This window comes from Canis aureus, chromosome X (assembly GCF_053574225.1).
Source record: "Canis aureus isolate CA01 chromosome X, VMU_Caureus_v.1.0, whole genome shotgun sequence".
NCBI lineage: Eukaryota > Metazoa > Chordata > Mammalia > Carnivora > Canidae > Canis > Canis aureus.
The window spans coordinates 53,514,744-53,537,999 of NC_135649.1; the positions used below are offsets into that span (position 1 = coordinate 53,514,744).

General features: G+C 35.2%; 1 protein-coding gene and 1 pseudogene across 6 annotated transcripts in view; one reads left to right on the top strand and one right to left on the bottom strand.

Annotated features, from left to right (window-relative positions):
• The window catches only part of DIAPH2 (diaphanous related formin 2), a 1,055,757-nt gene that overhangs the window by 415,412 nt on the left and 617,089 nt on the right, over positions 1-23,256 (bottom strand). The gene's annotated exons all lie outside the window — the stretch shown is intronic.
• On the top strand, positions 3,648-7,358 carry LOC144308240 (proteasome subunit alpha type-1 pseudogene; annotated as a pseudogene).

Below are 23,256 nucleotides of genomic sequence, written 5' to 3' on the forward strand. Positions count from 1 at the left end.
TTTTGTTCTTTTTCTTCCATTTCTCTTTTTTCTTTTTCTCTTTTCTTTCTTTCTTTCTCTCCTCTCTTTCTCTCCTTTTCCCAATACAACTTGTTTTTGGCCACTCTGCACTGAGCAATGGAATATTACTCAGCCATTAGAAATGACAAATACCCACCATTTGCTTCAACGTGGATGGAACTGGAGGGTATTATGCTGAGTGAAAGAAGTCAATCGGAGAAGGACAAACATTGTATGTTCTCATTCATTTGGGGAATATAAATAATAGTGAAAGGGAATATAAGGGAAGGGAGAAGAAATGTGTGGGAAATATCAGAAAGGGAGACAGAACATAAAGACTCATAACTCTGGGAAACGAACTAGGGGTGGTGGAAGGGCAGGAGGGCAGGGGGTGGGGGTGAATGGGTGATGGGCACTGAGGGGGCCCTTGATGGAATGAGCACTGGGTGTTATTCTGTATGTTGGTATATTCAACACCAATAAAAAATAAATTTATTACTAATAAAAATTTTAAAAAAACAGAAAATGGTGCAACATTTACAGCGAATACATGTTATATAAAGAATTCATATTAAAGAGCAAAACACTTGACCTAAATCAGTAAATGGCAAAAGCAAAAAGGAAATGGTAAAATTAATTTAAAACATGGGAAAATATTATCTTTCATTCATTGTCTCAGGTATTTATAAGAAAAGAGATTACCACTGTATAATTATTGGCACAATTTTTTTTTAAATCTTTTTCATGATAGTCACACACACAGAGAGAGAGGGGCAGAGACATGGGCAGAGGGAGAAGCAGGCACCATGCACCGGGAGCCTGACGTGGGATTTGATCCCGGGTCTCCAGGATTGTGCCCTGGGCCAAAGGCAGGTGCTAAACCGCTGCACCACCCAGGGATCCCTGGCACAATTTTTTTAAAGTCTCATTTTTATTTTTACATTTTGTTGAATTTGTGTGCTCATTTCTTTTCATGACCAGCTGTCTCAATCCCTCTTTGGAAGTAGAAGTAACATAAACAAGTAGAGTAAAACTACTGTTTTTGAGGTTATGGTGAAACTGATATATGATTGTGTACATTTATACAATCCTCCTGGAAGATACTTTTCTAAAAAATTCAAGAGTAGAGAAATATTTTCAAGTCTTGGCACATCTCATAGAAATAAAACAAGGAATCATATATATAGTTAAAGAGAGAAATTATAAAATTATTTTAAATAGGGGGGATCCCTGGGTGGCTCAGCGGTTTGGCGCCTGCCTTTGGCCCGGGGAGCGATCCTGGAGTCCCGGGATCAAGTCCCACGTCGGGCTCCCGGCATGGAGCCTACTTCTCCTTCCTCCTGTGTCTCTGCCTCTCTCTCTCTCTCTCTCTATGTCTATCATAAATAAATAAATAAATCTTTAAAACATTATTTTAAATAGGGAAAGATTAGAGGTCTTTATGTCCTATAGTACAATACAGAATTGATAAAGTTTGGCACATCAATTGGAGTCAAGATTACACATTAAATACAAATAATTATGAAGAAAATGTAGCAACACTGGAAGAATATCATGCTTTAAAAATACCAAGTGTCATAAACTCACATAAAGAATATATGATTCTATAAACATTGCGCATAGACAAAACTGAGGCCAAAAAACCCCCTCAAAAACAGAGACAAAAAAGTACTGATCAAGTCTTAGATTCTTGATAGAAGAGATAATGAAAAACAACCTTTTGTTTCTTTTTTTTTTTAAGATTTTATCTGTTTATTCATGAGCGACACACAGAGAGAGAGAGAGGCAGAGACAGGCAGAGGGAGAAGCAGGCTCCATGCAGGAAGCCTGATGTGTGACTCGATCCCGGGTCTGCAGGATCACACCCTGAGCCGAAGGCAGGCCCTAAACCACTGAGCCACCCAGGGATCTCCCTTTTGTTTTTTTAATGTTCAAAAATAAATACAATAAAATTCAAATAATGCGAAGGCTTATATAATAATCCACTTAATTCTGAACAAACAGAATGAGCATCCTACTCCAAAAAGACACTTTTTGTAAGAATATTTTTTATAATATTTTATTATCTTTAAACACTCAGAAATTCTACATTCCTCCCAAACTATATTTGCCACAGAAAGCAGGCTATGTTTCACATTACATTTATATAAAATTGTGTAAAAGATCCCCTTTTGGCAAAAGTAGTTAACAGATAAAAGCAAACGTTATCTAATAGTAGCTAATGCATTAATTAGCTACTAAAATAGTAGCTTATTCAAACTAGTATGAAAACACACTGACACCGATTAAGGCAAATTAAATTCTATTTTGAAGTGAAATTTATTCTTACAACCTAAATCACAGAACTGGTTGAGTCCTTGAGAGTTAATCTGCCTTCAAGAAAGTGAATATATAATCAACAAAGATAAATGGGTTTCTATTCTCTTCTTGAGTTCAAGTAAGTTTTTTTTTTTTTTAAACAGGGACCATATCTTATTTACTATCATATTCTTATCACCTATTATAGTGTTGGCCACAAAGTAAGTTCTGAATGGATGGACAGAGGGATATAAAGAATATTTCTAGAGAAAGACATCAGAAATTTTTCATTTCTATGATGATTAACCCTGGTGGCAAAGTTCTTCCTTTTACAAATTAAAAAAAGAATTTCAGTAGGAAAATCACCAGTGCATATAGTTTTTTCTACTAAATATATGGGTAATGGATAATAAGCACAACTTACTGAAAGTATTATCTTTGTGTAGCACCTTGAAGTTTAATTAATCAAGTACAAGGCAGAAGGTAAGACAAATCTTACTATTTTAGTTTGATGCATGAAAAAAAACAATAGGGGTCAAATTCTGGTTCTTCTACTTCCAAGATTTCTAACTTTGAGCATGTTAACCTCTCAGTTTTATCACCTATATAATGGAATGATAATGATTCTTACTGTCACAAGGTTGTTGTAAGGATTAAATTCATGTAAAATACTTAGAACATATAAATGTGAGATAAAACCATTATCACTGTTGCCACTCTTGTTATTATTATTGTTGTCACAAACTTCCCATAGACAATCCTAAAAGATGCCCATCTGTGCCTGCTGTAAGAGCAGCTTTCAACCTAACTTGGTTTTATGTTTATAATGTTAAAATATTTCTTTTTTAAAAGATTTTATTTATTTATTCACCACACACACACACACACACACACACACACACACACACACAGGCAGAGACACAGGCAAAGGGAGAAGCAGGCTCCATGCAGGAAGCCCGACGTGGGACTCAATCCCAGGTCTCCAGGATCACGCCCTGGGCCGAAGGCAGGCGCTAAACCACTGAGCCACCCAGGGATCCCTGTTAAAATATTTCAACTGATCTCTGTAGATGGTTATATGGTATCTATACTATATGATTGATAACATTTTTTACTATATTGATTTTTTTATAAGTGCTATATGCAGATATCCAGTTCAGCTATCATTTTCGTCAGAAACACCAATAAAACATCTGCTGGTATGATGATTGGTGAGGAGCAGTGACAAAATTCAATAAATTGACATTAAGTTTGATTTATTGCCCAAGCGATTGGCAGCGGCAAATACCAAAAGGAAATGAGGAGATAACTGGATGTCACTATGAGATACTGAGACCTGAATGAGGGAGATGCCAAAATCCAGAGCATGTTTAGAAAACACAGTCAAGGTAATTCCTGAGACATAGAAACAAAGTCAAAGCCCATAAAAATAACTCTGCCAAGTGATAGTCTGGCTAAGGATGCTTTTAATGTGTGTGCCTGACCCCAACAGCATCTTGAAAGCAGCCCCTGACCCTTGATAAGTATGACTATCTTGATTTTTTTGTCAAACATGCTACTTTAAAGTCACTATTTTTTTAAAAAAAAATGTTTTAGCATAATCTCAGAAGAGTTTAAAATAGGTCAAACAAAAAAATTAATGTTTATTGCTCTGCATCACATGAGATATGACTAAGACATATAGATACTATAAATTGACCATTTGAATATGTGCATTATACATGTCTCTATACATTTTTATGCATGTTCCAAGTTTTTTAACGTGCCCAGTTGAAAAAGATTTTATGACATAGTATTCAATTTCCTTATCAAACTCCACAATGAGTATGAAACAGTGTTTTAGGATTCTATGACAAGTATATTCACAATCACTCCAATATTTAAATAGTTGGTCTTTTTATAATGTGTCATTTCCAGAAGTAGTCCAAAAGAGGAAGAGTTGAAGAGTGCCGATAAAAAAGGCATATACTTATATTATCCTGATTCAGCTCTTTTAAAGTTAGGTAACCTTTAAAAAGTACTTAAGTCATGAAAGGAAGTATAAGATACCATATATTCAGATTTCTTCATGGCTAAAGAAAGTTTCAAATAATTCAGTTCCATAGAAATCAGACTAAAATCCAAAGCATTAAGTTGCTACTAATATCACCATGGTTTAAGGAAGTCCTTTCTCAACTTCCATTCATATTTGGTTCAAATTAGGCCTTAAAACAACAGCAGTTGGTATGCAAAGGCACCAGCTTCAGTCCTGAGAAGACTAATATTTCCCAAAAACTAGAACATTCTGGGAGAGAAAATGAAAAGGAAAAACAAAAAACAAAACAAAACAAAAAAACAGAGATTGCCTCAATAAAGGGACAAGGAGCATGATGTGAAAGAATAAGTGTCCCTAGAGCAAGCTTTCCATAAATGTTTGCTTGGCCGACTGGAATGCAGAATTACACTGTCACTGGCAAATATTAGTATACATTATAAATACACATCTTTATATATAGACACATATGTGTAAGTATATATACATATATTCTATGTATATATGGAATAAAAGCAATTTTAATTATATATCATGATAAGGCAAGTTATTTTTACCAGCCCTAATTATCTGTTTTTATACTAAGTGGTTTTATATGTGTTAGTTAGGCATAAATATGTGTATACACACACACACACACACACACACACACACACACACAGACAACAACTCTGTTTGGGTGATTGTTAGATGATGGGTGGTTGATATTGTAAGAGGAGAATGCAAAAATAGGAAAAGGGAAAAATTCAGTGAGCACTATCTTCCTGCTAAAACATGCTGATGGCTAGCCTTTTCTTCCCACCTGTTAACCACCCTGCCTCCACCTTCCTAAGACATCTTATTTTCTGTTTCTTAATTCTCCTTTCTACATGTATTTCCCTTCACTTTTAATAAAAATGACCACAGCTCACATGTCAACCTAATATATTTGAAATATAAAGTATATCTCCCATTTTCCTTTCTTAGCAGAATACAATGTTGTCAAAGTGTGAGGGGGATTTGAGAGCTGTCAGGAATGGAGATATCAAGTGAATGTGTTGGGAAATCACTATCTTTATGATAAAGGAGAGCAACATTGCTTAAACTATATAGGTAAAGTTCAATATATTTGTTTAAACCCATCAAGTGCTTATTTGTCTATACTTATCACTGCACTAATAGATAAAAATGTGGTATCTGGTACAGACTGCTTGAAACACTTAATCATTTTCATGAAATAAAAGTAGGGAAGAAACAATATACTTAGGACATTGTTGATGATTCTATAAACTTGTAAATGACATTTTATATAAAGATAAACATTTATTGATTATAAATGTATGTACCTTAAATACAAATTCAAATGCATTTATGCTTATATATATATGGATATACATATTCAAATTAAATAAATTCTAGTTTCATAACCTCTGTAACTTTTTTTATAGGAAAGACTGCTGCAACCAATTACAATACTGGATATTTCTAGCTTAAAAGAGATATTATAATATTATATTCCTTATATATATACATAATATACATCTATATATACTTTTTCTTTTCTCCCCTCCCCCACTGATTTGACCAGCATGTTTAAGATAAAACATGGTATTCTTAGGTTTCTTATACATCTCTCTAGAGTCATCCAGTGAGATTTTTCATTAAACATGAGATGACCTTCTCCACATTCATGACATATGCATCTTTTATTCTCATTGTCTTTTGAAAGAAACAAATGATATTCAGCTGATTACCATGAATCTGACAGTCTCTGCCTGAGTCCTATAAAGCTCTGTAAATGATGCAAACATATCTGGCTTGCTTCAGAATACTGAACAGTCATTTGTTTCCTATTTATTTTTATGCAACTAGAAATACACAAGGCTTAGGCAACACACACAAACAAAATAATAATTAAAATAAATGGTTTTGAAAGAACAACCTAGTCAAATAGCACTAGCAAATATCTTAGTCCTTGACAGCCGACTTGGTTGTGGTCAAGATAAAAAAATGATCTAAATGTTTCAAACTTAGACTAGAGAAAAGGTGAAGACTACTGACCATTCACTGGAAGGTAATAATTCTGTAATCTGTATATATAAACATCACCCTCCCCTGCCCCTGGTAAACAAAAGAATGGAAACAAATGTCATAATAATAAGTGAAGCACCCTAGCTCTTGAATCCACACCTCTGCAGGAGGCTGTAGCCAGAACCCTGCTGGAACCTTCGCAAACAGTATGACAATGATGTCACTGTTTGGAGCCCTCAGGGCAGGATTCATCAAATTGAATATGCAATGGAAGCTGTCAAACAAGGTTTAGCCACAGTTGGTCTGAAATAAAAAACCATGCAGTGTTGGTTGCATTGAAGAGAGCACAGTCAGAGCTTGCAGCTCATCAGAAGAAAATTCTCCATGTTGATAACCATATTGGTATCTCAATTGCAGGACTTCCTGCTGATGTTTTGTAATTTCATGTGCCAGGAGTGTTTTGATTCCAGATTTATATTTGACAGACCTCTTCCTGTGTCTCGTCTTGTATCTTTAATTGGAAGCAAGACCCAGATACCAACACAACAATATGGCTGGAGACCATATGGTGTTGGATTGCTTATTGCTGGTTATGATGACATGGGCCCTCACATTTTCCAAACCTGTCCATCTGTCAACTATTTTGACTGTAGAGCCATGTCCATTGGAGCCCGTTCTCCATCAGCTCGTACATACATGGAGAGACATATGTCTGAGTTCATGGAGTGCAATTTGAATGAACTGGTTAAACATGGTCTGTGTGCCTTACGAGAGACACTTGCTGCAGAACAGGACCTACCTACAAAAAAATGTTTCCATTGGAATTGTTGGTAAAGACTTGGAGTTTATGATTTATGATGATGATGATATATCTCCATTCCTGAAAGGTCTTGAAGAAAGACCACAGAGAAAGGTACAGCCTGCTCAACCTGCTGATGAACCTGCAGAAAATGCTGATGAACTAATGGAGCATTAAGTCACAAACCAGTCTATATGTGTATTATCGAATATGTAAGAATGCAGGGAGACCTTAGTGATGACAATAATCTATACTTTGGACCAAAAGACACAGAGTGGTCTTATGGTATGTTTTAGGAATCAGTCCAGATGTGTTTTTCCCAAGCAACTTGTCTGAACCATATAATGGTGTGCATTTTTTCTTTCAGAGGGTCTATATAATCATTTTCTAGAAAGTATAGTTACATTTTCTAGAAAGTACTGATGTTTTTATATGAAGAACATAGTGTCTTTGTGGTTTTAAAGACAACTGTGAAATAAAATTGTTTCACCTGCCAAAAAAAAAAATATGTGAAGGACCTTAAATACCTTTTAAATATAGATATAGCTCATTTTCTACTACAGAATTCTTTTTTAAAAAATAGGCTATTTTTATATATTGAATCAATTATTAGATATCCATAAAAAGTTTATAAGAATAACTTATGCTATAACCTTATATCACATGAATAACCATCCAAATGTTTCTCCTTTTTGGGCAGCCTAGGTGGCTCAGTGGTTTAGCGCTGCCTTCAGCCCAGGGCATGATCCTGGAGACCCAGGATCGAGTCCTATGTCAGGCTCCCTGCATGGAGCCTGCTTCTCCCTCTGCCTGTGTCTCTGCCTCTCTCTCTCTCTCTCTCCTCTCTGTGTATTCTCATGAATAAATAAATAAAATCTTTTTAAAAAGCCTTAAAAAAACCAAATGTTTCTCCTTTTTTATGTACCTAGATTACTCTAATTAAGCATAGTCTTAAAATGAAGAATATATACAAATTGAAGCCTGTACATTAGGTGGGTATTAGGAAGTTTGAGAAAAATACATAAAGATAAAATAATGTGTAATTGGAGAAGGAAAATTAAATGGAAGGTAAACACGTTATTTCTTGTGTTGTTGCTGCCTGTTTTATTAACCATGCCCACATGCTCCCTGTATGCCTTCTCACATGCCAGAAGAAAAATGCTTCCTACCTAATTCATAAGTGTGTAGTGAGAACAAATTATATTCCTCATGCAATGTGTTCTGAGTTACATGTTTATACACATATAGACATTAACATAAATTAGAGTATACTTTATAGCCATCATCTGCAATGAATATCCCCCAAATTTCTCTAATACTGATATAATCCATCAATCTACTTCATAATTAAATAATGAAAATAATGGAGTTATTCATTATAATCAATGGAATGAGTTCAGTATTTTATTAAAAATATTTTTCATTTGCGTTTTCTGAATGAAATCACATGTACATCAGATTTTAAAACATATTCTCAACATATAAATCTCCTTTAAATAATTATACAACTCACTTTCTGTGTTTTAATCTTGAAAGTTGTTGGTAAAGGAATAGTGAATATTTTTCCTCTTACTGTAACAAACTTTCAGTATCAGCTCAAATTGAAGCATTTCAAGCTATTTCTTTCTTGGTATCTCTACTACTTCTTTATTAACATTTGATGACAAATCTCTCATTGTTAGTCTTGTGAATTTCACACCACTAGAATCATATTTTCTTTCAACAAATTTCTGTTAGTATCTGATGATATCCTAATGTCACAATCTTCTGTTATATCCCGCTTAGCTTTGAAACAGATAAGAAGGCAGTAACATAGAACTGAATGAAATAAGATAAAATACAATGCTGAAAATCCCCTTTTTATTGTTTTTTTCTTCATGCATTGCAATATACCTAAACTACACCCCCACACCCATGTGTGTGCATATTTTTCTGTGTATGATTATAAGCTACCAAGCTTTGCTATGCTATGCAACTATTACCATGTGTTTCATTTGACTAATGGTTTAAGATGTGTTATATTCTTTCATATTTGTATTCCATAGTTTTTAATTACATGTAATCAAATCTTGCCAGGATTGCTTTATTTTAATTCGAAAAACAATGGCATCATATCAAATAATTGTGCTTTATTTATGCATTCATTTATTCATTTGTTATTTTTACTTTCTATAATTGACTATCTAGATACTGATTTAAACTCTTCTGCTTATATATTTTTATAAGATTTTATTTATTTATTTGGGAGAGAGAGTGAATGAAAGAGAGCACAAGCAGCAGGAGAGGGAGAAGCAGACTCTCTGCTAAGCAGGGAGACTGACACAGGGCTTGATCCCAGGGTCCTGGGATCATGACCTGAGCCAAAGGCAGATACTTAAACAACTGAGCCACCCAGGCACCATAGCTCTTCTGCTTACAAATATACAGTCACACTTATCACTGTCTCATGGATGACTCGTGATTTTTTTCCTTTAACAATAGATTGTATTAGCTTTCCTTCTATTTCATTAATATGCAGAGCATAATATATCAACACATTAATTTGCAAAATGGTAGGCTGGTGTGGGTGATCTTAGGGTTTGAACTACTTTCTATTTATCAGCAATCTATTTGCTTTTAATCATTTCCCATTTTACCAATGAGACTAGTCAGTGGCAATTTCCAAAACACACCTCAAGGGACTATACTGCACTTAACTTATACTTGACTAGTAAAATAGAAATTAATTCTGATACCCATAATTTCTGAAAAGTATGTTAAGATGTTACATATGTTTTAACTATTTCCCACAGTATAACATTTGCCTTTTAATTGTTTTTATACTTTTTTTTGTAAATTACAGATTTTACTAATTGATATATAACTAGTAAACTTTACCTGTAGTTTTTCCCTAAGCTTTCATGTGTAGCAAGCCCTACCCTAAGATTAGACAAGAGTCATCTACAGTTTTGTTCTCTTTCTTTTATTTATTTTTCATTGTTTTAAAGATTTTATTTATTTATTCATGAGAGACACAGAGAGAGAGAGGCAGAGACACAGGCAGAGGGAGAAGCAGGCTCTATGCAGGGAGCCGGACGTGGGACTCAATGCTGGGTCTCCAGGATCACGCCCTGGGCCGAAGACAGGTGCTAAATCACTGAGCCACCCAGGGATCCCCCATTCTCTTTCTTTTATTGATTTATTTTATTAACTTTTGCTTTTCTAATCTATATTGATTAATTTGTTTTAGCATATGGTGTGAGGCTGGAACCTAATCACCCTCATCCAAATATTTTAACCAATTATCACAGAACTATCAATATTAAGTAATCCACTCTTGAAGAAGGTAGTTTGAGTTTGGGAAATGATTTTGATGGATCTAAAGTAAGAATGGACTTTTAAAATCTGAATATGGACTCCTTCTCTTGCTAACATAATTAATATATTCCTGTATAGTGTTAAGCTATAAAATGGCTCATTTATTCTTTTTAATATCTTATTTATTTATTCATGATAGACAGACAGAGAGGAGAAAAAGAGGCAGAGGCCACCTAGGCATCCCAAAAATGGCTCATTTAATCACGTTTAATTGAGTTTATAATTTTATACTTAATTCAGCTTAAACTCTATAACAATACTATTTATATTCTCTTCCCTCCTCTCTCATCATGGTATTTGAAATTAAGTTATTCCAGAAGGTAGAACCACTAAAACAAATTTGACAATTTGAAAATAGTTCTAGGATGTAAAGATGAGAATGAGAAGTCTGATTAAGAATGGAATTCCAGGGCACCTGGGTGGTTCAGTGGTTGAGTGTCTGCCTTTGGCTCATGGCATGATCCCGGGGTCCTGGGATCAAGTCCCACATTGGGTTCCACATGGGGAGCCTGCTTCTCTCTCTACCTGTCTCTGCCTCTCTCTCTGTGTCTCTCATGAATAAATAAGTGAAATCTTAAAAAAAAAATGTTATCCCTGTCAGGGAGAGAAGGGGAAAGACAAATTTAAGAATAATATGCAGAGAGAAGCACTAGCACGAAGTTGATATACAAAACAAATGCAAAAGCTAACAGTCATATGACCTCTGGTGCTAGACCTGACTCTGCCACAAACTGTGTAGTTTGGGGAATATTAGATATCTGAACTTCATCTATGCCATCCATGAAATGGGAACAAAAGCACCTATGTCCTCACAAACAAAGTCTGACAACGTATGTAAAACATACACTGAAAGCCAGAAAAAAACCCAGATATGTGTTTATTATAATAAAGTATTACACAAATATAAATTATTATGACCATAAAAACTTATTTATACCATGAGTTAGAACTCATTATACATGGGATTTAAATTTTCCACCTGGCTTGATATCCTAATTCCAGCAGAGAAAACACACTGACTAGGCATTTTCTTGGGTCAGATAATAATTTGTGAGGACGTTAAAATAAAATAAATGAACGTAACGTTTAAGTAAATGCATCATAGCATACCCATTCCATTAAACTTATCTCTATAAACTGCACCAGAAAATGAAATCTCGAGCACAAGGAGGCAGCCAAGTAGAATGCAATCAATGTCCTTCTTAAATACCAGTGGGGAGACAATTTAACCTTAATACAAGTACAATGAAAGGCCTCAAATTTTTGACAATGCAAAAGTACCTTTAATTCACTTTAAAAAAATAAGAAACAAGTCAATAATTTAAAAGGGCTTGATAAACAACTCCATAATGAAGGTAACCAAATGTAGCATTAGCATACCAAAATATGGAAAGTAAGAATGTTAAACAAACAAAAAAGAAAGGTGCCAAAGTAAAGATTAACTGAAATGTATAAATGTGTTATAGATATGTTATAATTTAGGGAATTGATAACTTTATTCAGAGCGCTGGTCTACAATTATGGATGCCTGGTGTCTACTTTAAATTTCATGATTTTCTGTTAGTGAATCTTTGATAACTCTCTTTACTTCTCTAGGCCTTACTTTTCTCAACTGTGAAATAAGGAGATTAAATTAGATCAATTGTTCCCAGGTGTTAGAATTCCAAAAGGATGTCAAAATAATAATAATAATAATAATAAAAAAAATAATAATAATATAAAATAAGGGGTAACTTTCTAAACTGCCAAGATGGGCCATTATTTTATTTTATTTTTTTAAAGATTTTATTTATTTATTCATAGACACAGAGAGAGAGAGGCAGAGACACAGGCAGAGGGAGAAGCAGGCTCCATGCAGGGAGCCCGACGCGGGACTCGATCCCAGGTCTCGAGGATCACACCCCAAGCTGCAGGTGGCGCCAAACCTCTGTGACACGAGGGCTGCCCTGGGCCTTTATTTTAAAAGGAAAACTATGATTTTTCTTCATCACTCTCATAAAAGTACGATATTTTACTATGAAAAACAATGGAAAGGAAATAATCTCAGAATAAAGGAGCATTTCTTTATACCAAATACATGTAGCTTAATTTTCTGAATGTGCCTGTGTGTGTTCAAATTATCATTTAAATACAGACTGGTGAAAATGCTACAGATTGATGCTAGTCCATGAACCAGTATTTTAGAACCAATGGAGCCTAAGAGCACCACTTCTAGCACTTAAATTTTATGGAACAACTTTGTTCTTGCACACTTTTTAGGTTATAATATTGGTATATATTATATACATGTACGTATGCATATAATACAAACATGTATTGTTGGGTGGTAGACATGGGGATGGAAAGGACTTTCACTTAAAAATAAAAATAATTATTATTATCTTTCATTGTACCAAGGTGGAATCTGGGAAACATAATTTTTATGTGTGGCCATGTTTGTATTTTATATTTTCATTCCATCCTTTTATGATGTTTAGAGTAATCTTGTATTCACTTTTTTAGCACTGATTTGGAGGGGAACACAGCTCATACTACTATCCAGTAGTTTTTCCTTCCTCTTCCTTAAACACCTACGATTTAATTAAAAATTGACATTATGAAAAGGGAAAGTTGAGAAGCCACAAGTATAAAAAGTGTTCTGTTTGTGTTACACTTCAGATCATATAAACAAGAATAGTAATGAATAAATAGGTTTCTAAAGGGCTATTCTCTACACTTAGTAAGGAAGTACTATGCTATTATAAATAGGAAGAAGTACACTCTAAGGAAAACATACATCTTTTATTTAAATTTTTATTTTATTGTGGTAAGAACACTTAACATAAATTCTATTCTCTACATAAAATGTTTAAGTATATAATACCTTATTTTTGACTATATATACAATGTTGTACAGATCTCTAGAATTTATTCATCTTGCTTAACTAAAACTTTATGCCAATTTATTAATAACTCTTCATTTCTCCCCAGCCAAGCAACCACCATTCCATATTTAACTATACAAATTTGAATATTTTAGATGTCTCAAATAAGTTGAATCATGCACTATCTATCTTTCTGTGACTGGTAGTTTAGCTGTCCCACTTTGGGGTATTTATCTACAATTACTGAAATCACGACTGGGGAGAGAGAACATGGAGGTGAAGAAGGAGGACTTAGAATCATTTCATCATATGGAACAACTAGATAATTATCAAATCATCCTAAATTCCCCAGAAATTGACCTGAAGACTGAAAGAACAACTCCACAACTAAAGGAAGAGAAGAGGCTACATGGAAAAAGGTAGAAAGTACAGAGACTTGGTTTAGGGGGGAAATGGATCTTGGCTGCTATGGAGAGGAGGGAGCTGTGATCATGAAGAAGGGTATGTGAGAGAGAGGAACACAAATGGGAACACAGAAGATGAAATTTTCACCAAAACTATTGGTTGGAAAATGAAAGAGGCAGAACTTCCTGAGTTCTTGCAACAGGCAGGGCTTAAAGCATGGATTTACAGGTCAGCCAGCATGGTTGGGATAGAGCCTGGAGGGCAGTGCTCTGCTCCTAGAGAGAAGGTAGGCAAAAAACCCAGGGGAAGACAGTTGGAAATAGCAATCTGCAGAATGCCTGGGGCAGAGAGTGGGAAGATTTTTAGCTCTTCTCAGAATGCATCCCTGAGAGTCAGCTTTCATGGAGATACCTCTCTAGAAACAAAGGAACTAATTGGTGCCATTTCACTCCCCAACCCTTCAACAGAAACACAGAGGCACCTGCAGGAAGCAGTGTCCACACTAGCTGCCTAACACTCTAACACCAAGCCACATACCCTGGAGCTCTGGTGGAACTGCCCTTCTCAGTCAAGCTTGCCTGAGTCCAACAGTGGTGGGCCACTCCCCAAGAAGACGAGCCCAAATACCTTCCTACACTACATCTCTTGACAACAGAGTTCTGCAGGGCCTCAATTCTCATGGAAGTGGTGTCAGGTCTCGTTTCGGAAGCAGACCAGGGGGATCCCTGGATGGCACAGTGATTTAGTGCCTGCCTTTGGTCCAGGGCGCGATCTGGAGACCCGGGATCGAATCCCACGTCGGGCTCCTGGTGCATGGAGCCTGCTTCTCCCTCTGCCTATGTCTCTGCCTCTCTCTTTCTCTGTGTGTGACTATCATAAAAAAAAAAAAAAAAGAAGCAGACCAGGGTACGCCTAGTTAAAATTCACCATATTGAGGCCAGGGACCAAACTACTAACAATCAGCAAGAAGAGCCTCTGCAAACAACTGGCCTAAAGGCTAGAACAGCCAAGACACAGCAGCAGAGCACATGCAGCACACAACAGAGATACTCCCTGAAGCACCAGGCCCTGGGCACTACATGGTCTCTTCATAAAAATAAGGAGGAGACATAACTAGCTTTTCTAATACAGAGAACAAGGCAGAGATTTAGACAAAGTGCCAAGACAGAGGAATTAATCCCAAAGGAAAGAACAATATAAAGCATGACAAGAGATCTAAGGGAACAGATAAAAGTAACATGCCTAATGGAGAATTTAAAATAGTGATCATAAGGATACTCATTGAGCTTGAGAAAAGAAGAGAAAACGTCAGTACCACATCTGTATAACAGAGATGAAATTCTTAAAAATCTATCAGAGATGAGGAATACAATATATGAGATTGGAAACAGGCTTAATATAATGAACAGAATTCCTTTGAAGCAGAGGAATGAGTTAGCAATTTAGAAGACAAAATAATGGAAAATAAATGAAGCTGGACAAAAGAGAGAAGAATTATGCAACATGAGGACAGATTTAGGGACCTCAGTGACTCCATCAAATGTAAAAACATTCATATTATAGGAGTCCCTGAAAGAAGAGAGAAAAGGGGGCAGAAAATTTATTTGAAAAATTTTAGATAAAAACATGCCTAATCTGGGGAAGGAAAAAAGACATTCAGATCCAGGAGGCACAGGGAAGTATCATCAAAATCAATAAAACCAAGCCAATACCAAAACATATTGTAGTGAAATTTACAAAATATAATGATAAACAGTAAAAAAAAATTTGAAGCCAGTGAAATTAAAAAAGGGGAGACCCATAAGGCTAGCTGGATATTTCTCAACAAAAACCTAGTAAGCCAGAAAGGAGTGGCATGATATATTCAAAATGTTGAATGGGAAAAATCTGTAGCCAACAATAATCTATCCAGCAAGGCTAAGATTCAGATTACTTGGAGAGAGAAAATTTCCCAGACAAACAAAAATTAAGGTAGCTTTTGACCACTAAACGAGGCCTACAATAAATATTTAATTGGATTTTTTGAGTACAAAGGAGATACCAAGAATGACAAAGATTAGAAAGGGTTAGAGAAATGTCCAGAAACAATGACCAAACAAATAATAAAATGGCAATAAACACATATCTATCAATATTTACTCTGAATGTAAATGGACGAAATGCTCCAAACAAAAGAAATAGGGTGTTAGAATGGATAAAAAAACAAGACCCATGTATATGCTGTCTATAAGAAACTCATTTCAACCTAAAGACACCTGCAGACTGAAAGTGCTCTAAAGAATGGAGAAACATTTATGACACAAATGGTTGTCAAAACAAACAAACAAAAACCCTGCTAGGGTAGCATTACTTACACTGCAAAAAACTAGACCCTGAAACAAAGATTATAACAAATTAAAAAAAAGGACATTTATGAAAATAAAGGGGTCTATCCAACAAGAATATCTAACAATTGTAAATATTTATGTCCCCAACTTGGTAGTACTCAAATATATAAAACAATAACAAACATAGAGGAACTCATTGATAATGATACAATAAGAGTAGGGGACTTTGACACCCCATTTACATCACTGAACAGATCATCTAAGCAGAAATCAACAAGGAAACAATGGCTTTGAATGACACACTAGACCAGATGGACCTCACAGAGAATATTCAGAACATTCCATCCTAAAACAGCAGAATGCACATGCTTTTCCAATACACATGGGACATTCTCAATAATACATCACATATTTGGTCAAAATTCAGGCCTCATCAAATACAAAATGACTGATATCATACCATGACCTTTTTTGACCATGACCACAACACAATGGAACTAGAAGTCAGCCATGTGAAAACATTTGGAAAGACCACAAATACATGGGGGTTAAACATGCTACTAAACAATGAGTGGGATAACCAGGAAATTAAAGAAGATATTTGTAAAAAATTTCATGGACACAAATGAAAATGACACCACAATAAATGGTCCAAAATCCTTGAGATGAAGCAAAAGTCGTTCTAGGAAGAAAGTCCCTAGCGATACAGGTCTACCTTAAGAAGCAAGTAAAATCTTGAATAAACAACCTAACCTTACACTTAAAGTAGCTAGAAAAAGAACAAATGAAGCCTAAAGACAGTGGAAGGAAAGAAATAATGAAGATTAGAGCACAAATACAGGATAGAATCTAAAAACAAGCAAATGAACAAACAAAAAAACCAGTATATCAATGAAACCAGGAGCTGGTTCTTGAAAAACCTCTTAAAATTGATAAACATCTAGCCAGACTTATCAAAAATAAAAGAGAAAGGACCCAAATAAATAAAATCACAACGGAAAGAGGAGAAATAACAACCAATACCACATAAATACAACTATAAGAGAATATAATGAAAAACTGTATGCCAACAAATTAGACAACCTGGAATAAATGGATAAATTCTTAGAAACATATAGACCACAAAAACTGAGAAACAAATAGAAAACTTAAACAGAGTGATATCCAGCAAAGAAATTGAATCAGTAATAAAATACCTCACAAACAAAAGCCCAGAGCCAGAAGGTTAATAGGAATATTCTACCAAACATTTAAAGAAGACTTCATACCTATTCTTCTTAAACTATTGTAAAAAACAGAAAAGGAAGGAAAACTTCCAAACTCATTGTATGAGGACAGAATTTACCTGATACCAAAACAAGATAAAGAATCCCCTAAAAATAAGAGAACTGTACATCAATATCCATGATGAACTTGGATACAAAAATTCTCAATAACATACTAGCAAAGTGAATCAAACAAGTCAGTTAAAAAATCATTCACTACAATCAAATAGAATTTTTCTTGGTTTGCAAGGGTGGTTCGGTATTCACAAATCAATCAATGTGACATACCGATTCATAAAAGAAAGGATAAAATCAAGTGTGTTCATTTCAATAGAGGCAGAAAAAACAGATGACAAAGTACAACATCCATTCATAATAAAAACCTTCAACAAAGTAGGTTTAGACAAACATTCCTCAACATCATAAAAACCATTTATGGAAAACCCACAGTGAACATTATCCACAATGGGGAAAAACTGCAAGCTTTTCAAACGCTATGGCCAGGAAAAACACAGGGATGTTTACTCTCACCACTGTTATTTAACATAGTCCTGGAAGTCCTAGCCTCAGCAATCAGACGACAACAACAAAAAATAAAACATACCCAAATCAGCAAAGAAGTCAAATTTTCACTATTTGCAGATGACATGATACTGTACATAGAAAAAGTGAAAGACTACACCAAAAACTGCTAGAAATGATATGCAAATTCAGTAAAGGAGTATATACAAAATCAGTGTACAGAAATCTGTTGCATTTCTAAACCCCAATAATGAAACAGCAGAAAAAGAAAGTAATCAATCTCATTTACATCAAAACCCATAAGATATCTAGGAATAAATCTAAGCAAGGAAGTAAAAGATCTGTACTCTGAAACTTATACAACCCCGATGAAAGAAACTGAAGATGACAAAAAGAAATGGAAAGATATTCCAAGCTCATGCATTTGAATAACAAACTTTGTTGAATACCTATAGTACTCAAAGCAGTCTACATATTTAATGCAATATTTTTCTAAACACCTACAGCATTTTTCAACAGAACTAGAATAAACAATCCTAAAATTTATATGGAAACACTAATGACCTGGAATGGCCAAAGCAACCTTGAAGAAGAAAAGTGAAGCTGGAGGCATCACAATTCGAGACTTCAAATTATATTACAAAAACTGTAGTAATCAAAACAGAATGGTACTAGCACAAAAATACACACATAGGTAGAGAACAGTAAACCCAGAATTGAACCCAAACTATATGTTCAACTAATCCTCAACAAAGCAGGAAAGAATATCCAATAGGAAAAAGACAGTCTTTTCAACAAATGAGTGTTGGGAAAACTGGACATCAACATGCAAAAGAATGACTTGGACAACTTTTATACATCATACACAAGGATAAAGTGAAAATGGATTAAAGACTTAAATGCAAGCCCTGATTCCATAAAAATCCTAGAGGGGAACATAAGCAGTAACCTCTTTGACATCAGCTATATCAACTTCTTTCTAGAAAAAAAATCCTCAAGGCACAGGAAACAAAAGCAAAAATAAACTATTAGGACAACATCAAAATAAAAAGCTTTGGCACAGCAAAGGAAACCTAGAAAATGAGAGAACATCTTTGCCAATGACATTTCTGATAAAAGGTTAGTGTCTAAAACATATAAATAATTTATAATTTATAAAAACACTGAAAAAACAAATAACCCAATTTAAAAATGGGCAGAAGACATGAACAGACATTTTTCCAAAGAAGACATCCAGATAGTTAACAATCATATGAAAATATACTCAATACCACTGAGCATCAGGGAGATACAAATCAAAACCACAATAAGATATCATCTCACAGTTGTTAGAATGGCTAAAATTGACAACACAAGAAACAACAGGTGTTAGGATGTCAAGAAAGGGGAACCCTTTCATACTTTTGGTGGGAATGCAAGCTGCTGCATCCACTCTGGAATACAGTATGGAGGTTACTCAAGAAGGTAAAAATAGAATTACCTTATGATCCAGTAATTGCACTACTAGGAATTTACCTAAGAATACAAATTACTAATTCATGGAGATACTTACATCCCAATGTTTATAGTAACATTATCTACAATAGTTAAATTATGGAAACAGCCCAAGTGTCCATCAACTGAGGAATGGATAAAGAAGTGGTATATATACCATTGGGAAAAAAAGAAGTGGTTATATATACAATGGAATATTACTCAGGCATAAAAAGAATGGAATCTTGCCATTTACTATGATATGGATGGAGATAGAGAGTATTATGCCAAGTAAAATAATTCAGAGAAAGACAAATACCGTATGATTTCACACATATGTGGAATTTAAGAAACAAAAGAAAGGAACAAAGGGGGGGGGAAAGAGAGAGGGGCAAACCACGAACCAGAGTCTTAATTATAGAGAACAAACTGATTGTTACCAGAGAAGAGGTGGGTGGGAGGATGGGTTACATAGGTGATGGGGATAAAAAGTGCACTTGTGATGAGCACTTGGTGTTTTATGAAAGTGTTGAATCACTATATTGTATATTTGAAACTAATATTATACTGTATGTTAACTAATTGGAATTTAACTAAAAACTGAAAAAAAAACCAATATAATTGAAATCAGGGTCTCAAAGAGATATCTGCCCTCCCATGTATACTGAAGCAATATTTGCAGGAGTCAAGTTATGGAAACTACCTAAATGTCCACCAACAGATGAATGAATAAGGACAAAGTGGTATATACATGCAGTGGAATACTACTGATACTGAGCCTTAAAAATGAAGAAAATTTTGCAATATGCAACAATATGGATGAATGTTCAAGACATTTTGCTAAGTGAAATAAGCCATTCTACACCCTACACTTGTAATGCTGAGAGCAGGGTGGGATTCTAGTCTGTACTCCTTAACCTTCCTTCCCAGAGAACATAAAAAGTGCTTTCTCAGTACCTATGTATCTTTTTGGGGATTTTGAAAAAAAGGACTTCACATAAATTGCTTAAAAGAAAGAAAAGCCCCAAAATTATATGATTTCGTATTTGTATGTATGTGATCCAAGTCCACTTAACATTAAAAAGAGAGGGCAGCCTGGGTGGCTCAGTGGTTTAAGCGCCCAGGGCGTGATCCTGGAGTCCTTGGATTGAGTCCCATGTCAGGCTCCTTGCATGGAGCCTGCTTCTCTCTCTGCCTGTGTTTCTGACTCCCTCCCTCTCTCTCTTTGTGTCTATCATGAATAAATAAATAAAATCTTAAAAAAAAAACAACATTAAAAAGAGAGCATTACCGCACAGACAATTGGGGGTTGGGGAGGAGGGCTTTGTAGGACCAGGATTAAGAATGTGGCCTTCTGACTTCACATAATGGAGTGGGGGTAAGCACTGCCAGTCATTCATACTATAGATTCCAGTTCATTCAGATTACCTTTGAGTATCCCTCTCTTGCTAACAAGGAACATGTGACAGTATCCCTAGTGATGCTCATCCTCATGTCATCCTTCTGAAGCTACTTACATGTATATTTTGAAAAGTTTCTAAAAGTTATACAATATGAAGTTAAAACTCTAATGGTAGCTTGTTTTGGAATTCCCACCACTCTACTGAAACAAAAGACACGCAGAAAATCCTTAAAACCTCTAAAACCTTTTCAGCATCCTAGAATCACATTTTTTTCCATTTACCCTGGTAATGACCTATGTCACTATAAAGACCTCTATCTCTCAAGATACAGGTACTCTGGAGACCAGTTCATTATATAGAAACAAGGAATGAGCTGCAAATACTATGAATGTATATGGAATTTGGTTGGAAAAAGAGCACATCATCAGTAGCTAAGCAATGACTAGAAACTAATGGGTTAAACTCTGTTTCTTCTACTTTGTTATATAAGTCTGATAAAGCCACTTTGATACTACGTGAAACATTTTCTAATAGCACTGGAATTTTTCTCCTGAGCCAAAACATCCATGCACACAACACTTAAGCAATCAAACCAAGGAAAAATGCCTGGAGTTTAAGTACATAGGCTTTACTACCCACATGTTGACAACCTCCACCTCTGCAACCGTCTTACCTGTCCAGTTAAGTGTCTCTCGAGGGCCCTGTCCTACGAGGCAGGTAACATATACAGCATACTATCTTTAAAGGTTACATTTTCTAACGGTGAATTCCACTCATTTTTTGTTTTCTTTTTGGCTAGGCAAAGGGAAGGATTTTCTTTTTTGAATTGGTTTTTCTTGTTTTGTTTTGTTTTGTTTTGTTTTGTTTTTCCCTTCATTTAGTTGAAGGTTTGATTTTATATTTTTTGTCATTTGGAGTTGGTAATCTGTGATAAATCAATGATTCTATTAATATAGTAACAGAAATATGTAGTTTTAGTTGTCATTTATAATTCACTAACCATTTCCTGAGGTAAATCTGGGGGTATACAGTAATTTTACAGTGTCTAGCCATTACTTAGTGTAGAAGGAAGGAAGGGAAGAAGGCAGGCAGGCAGGCAGAAATTCAGACAAAAGTAAAGCAGATTTTCAGAGATTGATCTCTTTTTGTGTCTTCTTTCTTTAGAGCCTTCTCTCTGGTTGATAAAAGCTACGGGGCCATACCTTCCTTTCATTCTTTCAAAAACTCTTGCTACAAGGCCTCCAGTCAATCCCAGTAATTGATTACACTGAGTTCACACATGACTTTTTAAATTTTTCTTTATTTATTCATGAGAGAAAGAGAGAGAGAGAGAGATTGAGAAGCAGGCTCCATGCAGGGAGCCCGACATAGGACTTGATCCCGGGTCTCCAGGATCAGGCCCTGGGCTGAAGGTGGCACTCAACCGCTGAGCCACCTGGGCTGCCCAACACATGACTTTTTATGTCAATTTTTCTCTAGACTTTCTTTCCTCAACAGTCAAGGTAATGTCTTCATGCATCTCTTGAACTTGCTTATATACCTACATTTTTTGTCTAGCTTTTCTCTTTTTATATCTACCTATTTTTAAATTACCCTACATCTCTTCTTTCTTATTTTCAGCTGCCTTCGCACAGTGAAGAAAAGGCAATCTTGCCAAGTCCTCTGGCTGTTATTTACCTTTTTCATTTCTTACCTTTCCACCAGTACTTTCTCCAGCACATACTCATATAGCCATGAAACTCAGGATTGGATTACTAGAGAATGTATTTGATGGCAGCAGTTTCAAAGCAAGAAACACAAAAATGCAAAAGTTACAATCATTTTACAACACACTACACAGAAAATGCTTTCCATGTTTCATGATGTAGCATAAATGTGCTTCTATTAGCATAATAAAACAATCTGAAATTATTTTTCAAAGTGTGAACATACAAATGTAATTAAAATGCTCTGTAGCACTGTAAATCTCAAGTAATTTAGAGAACAACCTTTGTTGCTTTTATTGGAAAACTAACATCTGTCCAGTATTAAAGTTATGCAGAGCAAAGAACTCAATTAATTTCATTCCTGTGGTAAACAACGCACTCATTATTGAACAGTCTGAGGTTAAAATCAATTAAAACAGTATAGCAAACTTCCAGTAATCTTTCAGTAAATAAATTTATCTAGCTCCCTTTTCCCTTTCATCCACAAAACGACTAAACAGGAGGCAGCAAGAGTAAAGCATTTTCTTATGTCCATAACTATTTACATTGTATGTAGTAGTATATTGCTTCCACTTCCTGCTTATGTTATGTAAATCTTTCTATTTTTTTAAAGATAGATAGATTTATTTATTTATTTATTTATTTATTTATTTATTTATTTATTTATGATGGACAGAGAGAGAGAGAGAGAGAGAGAGAGAGAGAGAGAGAGAGAAGCAGGCTCCATTCCAGGAGCCTGACATGGGACTCGATCCTGGGACTCCAGGATCGTGCCCTGGGCCAAAGACAGGCACT